Genomic DNA, 12038 nt, shown 5'->3' on the forward strand with positions numbered 1-12038 from the left:
ATAACACGAATAACGAAGCACACGGTATAACGATGCATATCACAGAGATTCAACAAACTGAAAAATTTCGCAAAAAATTTTTTTCAGTGTTATAGAAGTATATATAAAACGGAACCTATTAAGTTATCGCACGGTTTATAAAACCGGTATATCCGTAGGGAATTTTGAAAGCGGAGTTTTTAAAGTGGTTTTGTTAATTACATTTGATTTTTCCACAATTCGAAATATCGAGATGCAAATAGCTTGTAAACTATGAGAAGTGGAAGATCGAAGCTCGAAAAATATTCCGTCTCCACTGTTCACTAAATTCAATTGTACCTAATTTTTTTGGCCTTTCAACATGTAAAATAAAATTGCAAAAATAAATGAAATGCAACGCGAGTGATATGTAAATTTCAACTCACCGCTAGATTTGTTACAAAGTCAATTTTTATATTATTATTTTTATACACATTGGATACGATTCATTCTCAATTATTGATAAGGCGAGAAATGTTAACGTAATCGTAAGTATCATAACTTTGCGAAGTCGATAAAGTGATATACCCTCTGTAATCGTTGCGAAAGAGATTAAATAACGGAGTTTATGCGTTTCCGCATTGAGCGGCTCGGAACTTCAATGTCAATGTCAGTCGCCCTTTCACCTTATATAACGAACGAGCGCGCTGACTCGCCGCCGAGACTCGGGCATATTATCCGCTTAATGCGATTCGAACGTGCGCCGTGGAACACGACGAAATAATTCCGCCGCCTGTTTTGCCACTCGCCGAAGAATCAGGAAATGCGAAAATTATGCGCTCTTGCGTGTCTAAGCCTTCCTAATCCTGGAATTTTCTCCCTCTCTCTCTCTCTCTCTTTCTCTTCCATCTGCTCTCAGTTGTATCCTGTTTCGGTCCGCAGCTCCGACTAATTATCTAACAAGTGTAACATTACACGACATTTAACCGAAACGAGTCAATAGTCGTCTCACTATTTTTACCTTAGAAATTTGAAATATTTTTTAAAATCTTTGTTCAAAAATAATTTTTCCGATATAAGTTTCTTGTGTTTAGAAAGACATAGTCTTCTTTCATTTCTTGAAAATGAATGTTTCTCTGTCTTTAGAATATTTATATCATGAAATAAAATATTTCTTCTATCAGACTTCATTGATTAGTATAATTACTGAGAAAAGATAATTGACACACATTAATATAAAAACGCTTATATTATTCTAATAATTATAATGAAATTTTACTTATCTAATTTTTTCTGTTTTCTTTACCGAGCAAGAAAAATATTTATAATGGAAGTCAATTAATCTTATTGCTGAAAAGAAATGTTCCAATTAAGGTACTTTTAAATATACTCGTATAATAGTAAATTTGCTTATTCGGTTACTTAGCTTAATCGATTTAATGGATTCTCGAATTATTTTCACGTTAGGATACGAATTATCGGAACTTGGATAATCGAATAATAATTATCTGATATGTTAGAATATCAAATTATTCATATATTTATAGCTTAGTGTCGATTGAAAGTCTTTAAGAATCTTCAAGAATTTCTCGATCCTACTGGGGAAGATTAAAGTGAAACCGCAAATGACTTTTGAAGTACGTTGCTCTGTTACTCGTTTGCGGAATTAAAGGATACCCTTTCTTTTTTTAAACCATTAGCCCAGTAATCTCGGCTTTTTTTTTTGAATTGCTAATCGGACAAGACTCGCTTCTTCCGTCCACTCGCGTATATTCCAGTAGCGTTCGCGGATACTTGAGAAAATGGAAATTCTAAAAGATATCTTTCTAGGTAAGCGCACTTCCTTCCGTGGCGATAGTAAAATGCGTTTATGGCTGTGGTGAGAGTAAAGGATATGTTCACGGTACGAGTCGCCTGGCGAATTAAATTTAGCGCCGCGCAGAAGATGAACGATTAACTTTTCAGCATTGACAGTAGAGGAAGTCGGCAGCTGGTTGAGAAAAGTAGGTAAATCCGCTAGGTGAAAAAAATCCCTTCGCGCGATACGAACCTTCGCGAGACGCGGACTATCCGATTCCGTGAGCCTCGTTTACTCAATCTTCTAACCGTATATTCATCATTTGTCAGAATCCAAAGAGTCGCATTTAGCGATAACGGATTCGCGACTTGTTTTTATTCGCGCTCAAGCGTCGTTCGCGCATCTTCCTACCGGACCGCTTCCTGCTTTACAGTCTTCTGGTTTTCTATACCCGCTGGTCGCAGCGGGATCACGCAGGTATTTCATCCGCTTTGCTACGGGCACACGTCGACTTTAATAATTGTCGTATATTCTCGCGTATTCGTTCGCGGAATTTTCGAAAGGGCAAATGATCCTAAAACCGCGCGCATGGAAAGTTTGTCCGTCTCAATGAAATAATCGCGAAGTTCTCCCCGCGGTTTCTCTCTGTCAAAGCGGCCAACCGAATGACAAATCCGCTTTAATTTGGCGATGATGAATCGCGAGTGGCATTAGCATGAAATACATACATGTAAATAAAGGATATACATCGTGAGTGACATTTCTTTCAAAAAGAAATGCGTGTTTGCCTTTTGCCAAGTTAAAAATACAGTCTATATGTGTATGTGGAATGAAGAATTACAATGGTGGAATGATTATACAATCCGAAGTTTCGTAAGAAGAGGATGACTTCTTATCGGCGGCAATAGTTCGCTTTGATTAAATCAGAACGCAAAGAATTCCGCATTACTGAATTTCTCATCCCACGGTGTAATGTTATCGGTAACAATTTATCGTCACCTCTCATTGTTCTGCGCGCACGCGACCTTGATGCATCGATAATGCCAATTTAATTGTGATCGCGGAATATAGGATACTTTGAGCGTGCTAATTGAAATCTTAATTTAAGAAAAGACCGCGAAGATATTTTTGCAGAATTATTTCTTTAGCAAGTAAGATCTTATATATCAGGATTAAAAGTATATTATAAGATATAACGAAAAATAAAATTTTAATAAAAAGAATTTAATTATAGATTCTACAAGCTTTTTTTTACAAAAAAAAAACAGTAGCGGTACTAAATTAATGTTGTCTTGCATGTATAATAAATTAAGGAATTAAGAAAAAAAAAACAATTTTATATAAATGATCGAAAAAGAAAATTTTCCAAAAGGTTACACATTTTACAAAGTAATATTTAATTATTGAAAAAAAAAAAAGATTTACGTATATATCAACAAATATTCAACATCTATTTTATTCTTCAAGATTTGCTCACAAAGTACTCTCTTCAAATATTTAACAATTTTATGCTCTCCCAAAATATATATCTCTGAAATGATCCCAATTATTCATTATCAAATATTTCCATTATAATTTTTGCAGCATCTCATACATACAGCCAGATTCAGACATCTTTAATAGTGTCCTCCTTAAGATCGGTCATTCACCGACATATCTATCCCCAATTTGATTTTATTCGCCCCGGGGAAGAAGTGACGAGTTCACTACTCGCGCGCGGCTCGTCGCCGTCGCTGGGCCGACCAGCAAGGCTAAAGCGAAGCGAAGTGAAGTGAAGGGAGGGAATCTCACGGCTGACGGCTGGCCGTGACTTTACTCAACTCAGCCGGCACTCGGGCCGGAGCAACGCGTCAATGTAGAACGGTCATTGACTCCTTGCCTCGCGAGCCTCCTATATACGCGAGCGCCCGAGTCGATTCCGCACCGCTCGAGCCTTCCTTCCCATCCGCAGACGTCATCCTTTCGCCGGTGGCCACCCGGTACATAAGCGCGCCGCGCGCGCCCGTGATACTTCGACGCTCGATGCGCGCTTTGACCTCCGCGCGATTCGATTCTCTGCTGATTTACGCTAATTTTCATCTAGATCGCACACTCGACATACCGGCTAACTCGGAATTTCCGCGTCAACCTCTCAGTTTCAGTTGCTGATCTCGCGACATTTTTTCAGAGTAGAATATTAATCTCGCATTGATGTATAAATAAGTGAAATAAATTACATTTATTTCGAGATGTAATTCTTCGACCTTAAATATATTCAGATATAGACTTCAGACTAAGATTTCAGTTCGAATCTCAATTCAAATCTCATTTGTACCTTTCGATATTTTTGCCGAATGTTTTTTTCGATTTCAAACATGTTTTTATCGTTTAAATTGTTTACAATCTTCGAAATATTCAAATTTCTGAAAATCTAACTTAATACATTTACAGTTTCTCGTGTTTATTTGCGCAACTATAATTATATATTACAGAGAAGTAAAATACGTAATAATAAACTTTAATTCGCGTTGCTTTTGAATATTTATTTCGCAATTTAACCAACGATCGACGATACAGGGCGAGTTTAAAAAAGTTTCCATCCGTAAACAAACGAGGATTTAACGAGTTCTTATGATAAACACTGGTATAACTCGTCTTACGCGTATTCCGAGATGTTGACGATTCGAGGTGCGGTGCTTCGCACAGGCTGCGATGGGAATTTTATCACGATAAATTCCGCGGGCTGCGGTGTAAGTGAGAATAAGGAAGCGAGCATAATGACCGCACACGACCGCAGTTGCACCGACGCCAACGCGGCACTTTTGTCAAGCGAATCGTGCTTTCACTGACGGACTTCCAAATCTTAATGAAAATAGCCCACCCGATCATCGAATACTTGTGCTTCATCACCATTAAAAAATCGATTTTCAATTCTTCGCGTGAGATTTTCAAAATAAAATGTAAGGCAGGCTTAAAGGAACGAGATAAGCATCATGCATGGAAATTATGCAATGATTTTGCTAAATTTAAACATTTAGTTAAATACAGATCTGAAAATAATTTTGTTGGACTAATAAAATAATTATGTCAAAGGTTCAAGCTGATCGCTAGAATGTCAAAATTTTTTTCCGGCATTGCTTATTATTGCCTGAGTGTTCAATGCAATTATTTTGATAGTCCAACAAAATTATCATTTCATATCTGTATCTATTTACATTTTTAGATATTTCAACAAATTCGTTCTTTCCGTGTGATATTTTCATTTACACTGGCCGTAGAGAGTAGTATTTTGAAATTGTCTTACGATGAAACACTGCAAAGGAGACGAGATTCCATTTTGTTTTAGAAGATAACGAGTACTGCCTTTTTTTTCATTCAGCAAACGTTGATTTTTTCGCGGATGTGCCACATAATCATGGTGCGACGCGTTTTATTTATGAGTTGTGTCACATCACGTATGCAGTACGGCTGACACGAATTCAATTTATTTTCATTGTTCCTGAATTTATCTTCTCGTACTGATCGTACACATTAGGGCCGCAGGTTCATGAGCGATCTAGCGGCACCCGATAGACACGGACGTAACACTTCCGAGTTCAGCGTAGAAAAACAGGGAGATAGAGTGAGTGAATGAGTGAGAGAGAGAGAGAGAGAGAGAGAGAGAGAGAGAGAGAGAGAGAGATATCAAGAAAGAAAGAGAGAAGAAATGGAGGAAGAAGGAAAAGAGAAAAAGAAGGAGAGGGAAAATCGATTATGTGTGAACATTTTTTCATATAATCTAAATAATGAATTAGGCTTAGTACGTTTCGCAGTCACCCTGTAGATAGCATAATCGGGGTTATGGTACCGCGTAATACTTTGGAGAGTCTAGCTTGCGCGCCGCAGAAAATGCAGGCCGAGTTTATTGCACTCCGATCGCCGGGAGAAAATTTGCACTAATTCGGCGTGTCAGTCCGCTAGAGCCTTCACTACGAATGAGAAAACCTTCAGCGGAGCAAGTCCCTCTTTTCGAAAGTGCTAATGATAAACATGTGAAATGCCTATTCCGCGTTCCAGCAATTCGAACGAAATTTTATTTTCATCAGCAAAATATTAAATAATTAAAATTGTCATTCGGTACTGCATAAAATAATAACGAATAATAATAACGAGTCCGAATTGTTTGTACTAATTACAATTTCATTATTACACAGTAAACATTATATTGCTGTTCATTAATACGTTAATAATCGATCTTAAAGAAAAATTTAGCCTCTTGCAAATTTATCGAAATTAACCGAATATCATTCATTAGTTGCAATATTTATAGTTTTGAAATGCAATTTTGGTATAATAATTGATTGCGGAAGAATAAAAAAAGTATGCTATTTTAAGATACGCTCTTTCCTTTTTTTCTTTAAGCTTCCATTCTTTTTTCGCACGTAACTCACAAACTCATAAATGATAATTTCTGAGTTATGTTGCTGTTGTAGCAAACGTGCGGTGTTTCGTCAAATTTGCAATGGTGTTTCAAATCACGTGAAGAATTTCACTTCGTCATCGAGGTAATGCGCAAAATAAGATTTTGAGAATTACATTATAAGAGATATACGTACGCCGTTTATCGAACATAACGACGCGCCGAACGGGACACCCCGTATACGCACGTCGGACGGTCATCGTTACGGTAGCGCGTAATACTTTACGGTTCGGCGTGCGTATTATCGCGGAATCGCACAGGACAAGCGCAATTTTTGCATGGAAAATGGCGCTACGGTACTTTCAGCCTCGCCGCTCGTCCGCGGCGGACGACGAATCTAGGCTAGGCCTAGGAACGACACGGTCATCGACTACCCTTGATTTTTTTTTTTTTTCTAAAGACGGAGAAAGCCGCGCCATGCGCACAGTCCGATTTCCCGTTGATTAGATTATGACACCGTTGCCATACGTGGCGCCGAATAATATTGTACATATCCCGAGACACGCACGCGTAAATTATCTTTCCGAAGACAAAAAACAGTTTGTAGTTGGATCTTATCTACGTATCCTCAATTATGTCGCTATATATGAATATATTGTAGTGTATTTATTTATTGGAATTTAGAAATTGATAAAAGTTTAGTCGCATTAATGATAATTCTGGTTGAAAATGGATAAATCAAAACTGTTTGATTGAATCTATTATAATTCTTGATTGAAGGAATCAGGATTCCTGATTGATACGATCCGAATTACCTTCTGGTCTGTCCAATGAAAAATTTTTCTTAGCGCGTATCATTTAAAGAAAATATTTCATCATGTATGTATTCTTTTCTTCATTTCTGTTTTCGACAATGACAACGTAATAAATTTATCGAGAAGCAGTAATAATCTTTATCATTATCGTAAAAATGAAATCTTTATTATCCCATGTTTAATTGACAATCGGCAGTGACAGAAAGAAATAAAATATTAAGTCAGATCGAATGATGCTGGATTGGGAATATCTCTCGATCTTCGGGCGCTTCGCGAACATGCAAGAAAGTACGGATCTTTTCGATCAGTGCCCCCCGTACGAAAAGTGCAACGACCGTTCCAATAAATCGACCGTCCCCCTCCCCCCCTCCTCTCTTTCTCTTTCTCTCTCTCTCCCTCTCTTTCTCTCTCTTTTCCTTTCTCTCTCTCTCACCTCCACCTCTCCCACCCTTCACCCCACCTCCAATCCCAAAATGATTACATATACGCAAGTTCGCAGTGACCGCGGCTACGAACCGCGGCTACGGATACCGTTATGTCACATTAGTAGGCACCTGCAAGCGTTATTATCCTCTCCCACAGCGTGCCATTCTCAAAATCGAAAAGCACTTATCCTGTAACACGCGAGAAAACGGTACTGGCCATCGACATCAAACTGGCACTTGGAAATATCCTAGTATGGTATACATAATCGCAGAATATTTAGACGTTGGCAGCAGGATGCTGAATTAATAATTGAAATCGGTACGATTCCGGGGGGAAAGCTCGATTTGGATGACCAAACCGTAAATATCTCAAATGGATTTTCAGGTTTGGCATTCTTAAACATATATAGACTATTCTCTTTCAAAATTATATATAGAAAAAATTTTCAAAAAAAAAAAAAAATAGGACAACATATATATTTATTTGACATATATGTGGCAATTTCTTTCATACTATATTTTTTAATCAATTTCTTATAGTACTTTTACAGTCAGAGTATTTTTTAAATTATGAGAGACTTTAAAGTGCTTATAAAATTGACAGATTTTCATCCGTAATAATTGATCCGCATAAATTAAATTCTTATTTTACATTATTCTAAAAATTGTTTATTAATTATAGATCGTGATATCTTTTCTGATTGGTTTTGATCAAGATACATTTGTCAATATTATGTGTATTAACGCAATTTTTTATATCATAGAAAAAAATTGTTGAAACTTTTTCTTCCGATTTAATATTATCTAATTTTTCTTTTGAATATAGGACGAACTGTTATTATAAATTTCAAATATAGATTCTATTTTGATATATTTATGCTGTAGAGAATATCTGAACTGTTTTGATATGTTTAAATTATATTTTCTATATATATAGATAGACGTACTATTCCTTATGCAGTAATTTCTTATCAAATACATCATATTATAATAAATATATATATAAAATTAATAATTATAGTGATACATTCATAAATTATTTACACACACACATACATTTAGATATTTCGCATTTAACATTTAAATATTTACATATTTTTTAAGAGAACATTTATATTCTTATACTTTTATTTTCTTACATATGTACGTCATATTTTTAAGGGAATTACATTTTTATAAAGAATTAATAGGAGTAATACAATGCAACTGTTTATAGAGATTAAGCATTTTCCCTTTTTCTAAAAATTTTGTCTAACTCATAAACCGTAAAGCCAAATTATCGAATTTTCTGAAGATTCATCTTTCTATTTTACGATTATTAGATCACAGTGCGCATTCGATAAAGATAAAGTCTCTTCGTACTTCTTGAAGCAACGCCCGATAGCAAACGTGGGCCGCAGATACAAAGGACTCGTTTCCGCTCTCGACTTCCTTTATACTTTGTAATCCTTTGACGCCTCAACAATTTTCCACTCGCTGTCCCTTTTCGTTCTCCGTCCCACTTCCTCTTTTGTCATCGTCCGTAGTGGGATTTTGTTTCAAATAAGAAACGTCGTCCTTCTCGAAGCCGAGATTTTCCTCGGCCGTATCAAGAGTTACGAGCCGACGAAAATTTCGTTCGGCCGAAGAAAAAGTGGGAGGCTGCACACCGTTATGTCATATTAGGAAATACGTGCGTTTAACGGTGTTTCCCTGCACACTTCTCGTTCCTATGACAAGCAGACGAGGTTCTGATCGTTCACGAATCGATATTAAGTTCGGCTAACGGATGCGCATTAAAAACGCATGATGTGTCACGTAATAAAATTAATTGTTTTACTCCTTTAAAGAGAAAAGAAGAGGAGAATCGATAATAGGCGCTTATAATTCAAGGGACTTTGTCGCAGAAAAGTTTCGATGCGGCAGATAATTATTTATTTTTGGTTCAATGACCTCTTGCGAATTCACACAGTAGAAAAATTACTTTTTAATGAATTTTCATTTTACATTGATTCACGAAAGAGAAGATAAATCAAATGTTGATTTGTTGAGGATTATCGGATAATATAGATTTAAAGTTTTATATATAGATTAAAGTCTTTATTAGTGACAATTTTAGAATATTGAAATGCTATTAGTTACAGTAAAATTATGAAGATAATAACTTTGTATTGTACAAAACTTGTAATAATACAAAATATTATCATAGACAGAGAGTCTGAAAAAATTTCGAAAAATCGAATTAATTATTTGTAAAATAATGGCAAGAATTGTAATTGAGTTTATAATATCGCAGACAGATTTTGCTGGGACAACATATCGGTTTTGAATGTGACCAAAAAGAAATGAGATGATGTATTATATAAAAAATCAATTGCGGGAGATTCGTGTGTTGCAATATCGCGGAACACTTCGCAAAACACGAGCAGCGTTATTGCTTTTACCGTTGTTTTTTTCCAAACTTTCGGCTTGGTCCCGGTACCGTTAGGGACACATGGAGGCTCTCGAAGAACGAGCGTGAAGAAACACTTTCTGTATTCGAAGAGCATCTCCCGTGACGTAACGCGTATATCGAAGGGTTCAAAGTACTCGGGACTGCCTCGTATATATTCATTTTCGTTCCGCGCGATTATGCTCGCCGTTTTATTCGACTTGCTTTGCCGACACCGCGCCGTCCCGATGGACCGTTATGCAAAATTGCATAATTGTTGGGCTCCGTCACTACATTGTTGTTAATTTATTCATTTTATTTTCTGCTCTGTAAGTTCGTTGTACCTGGTTTTATTAACCATGAACGGCAACACGGAGACTTAAAAACATGATCAAGCTAATACGATTTTACCAGATGAATGTACATTGATAGTCTCTTGATTTATTTACGATGCTCCGCATCATAATGATATCTCGATGAAATGGCGGATGCGAATATTATTAACGAATGAGGACAGATTTGCACATTTTATTCAATAATATGGAAGAAAGGCATGAAGCTTTTCGGAATTAGTTCTCGACGATGATTTTAATAAGATTCCCGATCGTTTGCCGATTATGTCGCACATTAATTTAATTCGCTAGACATCAATTACATTATAATGGAAGTAAAATATCATCTCTCACTTGAATTTTACGTAAAGTTATATAGTGATTTAAATTTTAATGCGAATTCAATATTTTTAGATTAATTAAATTATTTTAGATTAATTAAAAAATACAAGAGAAGTGCTTGTATATAAAGATACCGAGAAAAAAACAATTTAAATTCAATCGAGATTACATAAAGTTTATAAATACATTGTAATCAATCAATTTCAATTTATTATTAAAGTATGCCATATAATAATCCTTGATTACAAAATCGCCGAAGAGTATTATATTACCGTAAATCTCAAAATCTGATAATTTATTGTTATTTACATACGCCTTTCAAGAGTAAATAGCTCGATTCTTTAAATACGACGAATGGCGTAACATATAATATTTAAGTTTAGAATCCGACGTAAACATAATTCTCCATTCAAAAGTAAGTAATTGTAAAATTAAAGTTTCACAAGGCTGTTAAAAAATAGCGCATTTAAAAAAAAATATTGACGTCAATTAAGTTTTGTATGAAAACGTTAACCGATCTCTTTTCTTAGTATAATCGATAATGTGTTTTTAAAGTATTTACATTGTCAATTTGTCTAATCATGTGTTGATATTTGCGTTGTGTACAACTCCGGTTGAGATTTATTTCAAGAATAAACAAAGCGATTATTATTCGTGGCCATATGTATTGTAAATATATATCTCTCATCGTCACTACATCTGTACATTTTCGAATTGAAATAATCAAATAACAAAATTTATTAGACTCACCTAGCAACGTGTCTGCCTGGCAGCCTCGTGGATCCTCTCACGACGAACTGTCAAAGTTCACACGTTGAAGTCACGAACATATCTCCGGTCCGGCGACGACCGGCTGATAATCCACCATCGATCTCGTGCCAACCGATTGTGTTGCCGCGATTCACGTCTCGCGAAAGTTTCTTCGAATTCTTTGACACTGAAATATCGGATACCAACCGGTGGGACGATCTCGTAGTGCAATGTCACTATATTTTGGACGGTATCTCGCATTCACGGGGCACCACTGTGCACCATCACCCTCAACTGTGCCGTTGCGTTGTTGATGTTAGTTTATTATCGTCGCGGAACGTTTTCGCACCCTTTTGCGCGTGCTGGCCGGTTACGACGAGATGGTCGAACTGGGAGTGCGGCTCTCTCGTAATCGCGCGCGTCAGGACTCCTCTCTCTCTCTCTCTCTCTCTCTCTCTCTCTCTCTCTCTCTTTCTCTTTCTTGATTCGCGCCGGCAGTACGTCGAGGACTACCTCGTCCTTGACGTACGGTCGTGTACACCGTGCGGAGCCGCGTGGTTCCAACTGACGAGTACGAAGCGGGTAAGGTGAGTCTAGGTGTCTCCTTGCCCGTGCTCTCGCTCTCGCACGTGTGCGTGACCCACGTAGGCAGGCCGCGAGCAAGCGGGCGGGCCTACGTGCGTGCGTACCACAGGTAAATGTGTGTGTGTGCGTGTCGCGTGTTCTGTGTGTGCGCGCGCGCGTGTAGTGTGTGTGTGTGTGTGTGTGTGTGTGTGTGTGTATGTATGTGTATACACGAGGGAACCGGCGAGGGGACTAAAGAAGGAAGA

General features: G+C 37.0%; 2 protein-coding genes across 2 annotated transcripts in view; one reads left to right on the forward strand and one right to left on the reverse strand.

Annotated features, from left to right (window-relative positions):
- The window catches only part of LOC108752913 (PR domain zinc finger protein 1), a 38862-nt gene extending 26951 nt beyond the window's left edge, over positions 1–11911 (reverse strand). Inside the window, exon 1 of the mRNA XM_018494122.1 lies at positions 11209–11911. The gene's annotated coding sequence lies outside the window, so the exon portion shown is untranslated. The remainder of the gene's footprint in view (positions 1–11208) is intronic.
- Positions 1–12038, forward strand: part of LOC108752914 (protein FAM76A) — a 55149-nt gene that overhangs the window by 37764 nt on the left and 5347 nt on the right. The gene's annotated exons all lie outside the window — the stretch shown is intronic.

Source organism: Trachymyrmex septentrionalis, unplaced genomic scaffold, assembly GCF_001594115.1.
Source record: "Trachymyrmex septentrionalis isolate Tsep2-gDNA-1 unplaced genomic scaffold, Tsep1.0 scaffold62, whole genome shotgun sequence".
Classification (NCBI taxonomy): domain Eukaryota; kingdom Metazoa; phylum Arthropoda; class Insecta; order Hymenoptera; family Formicidae; genus Trachymyrmex; species Trachymyrmex septentrionalis.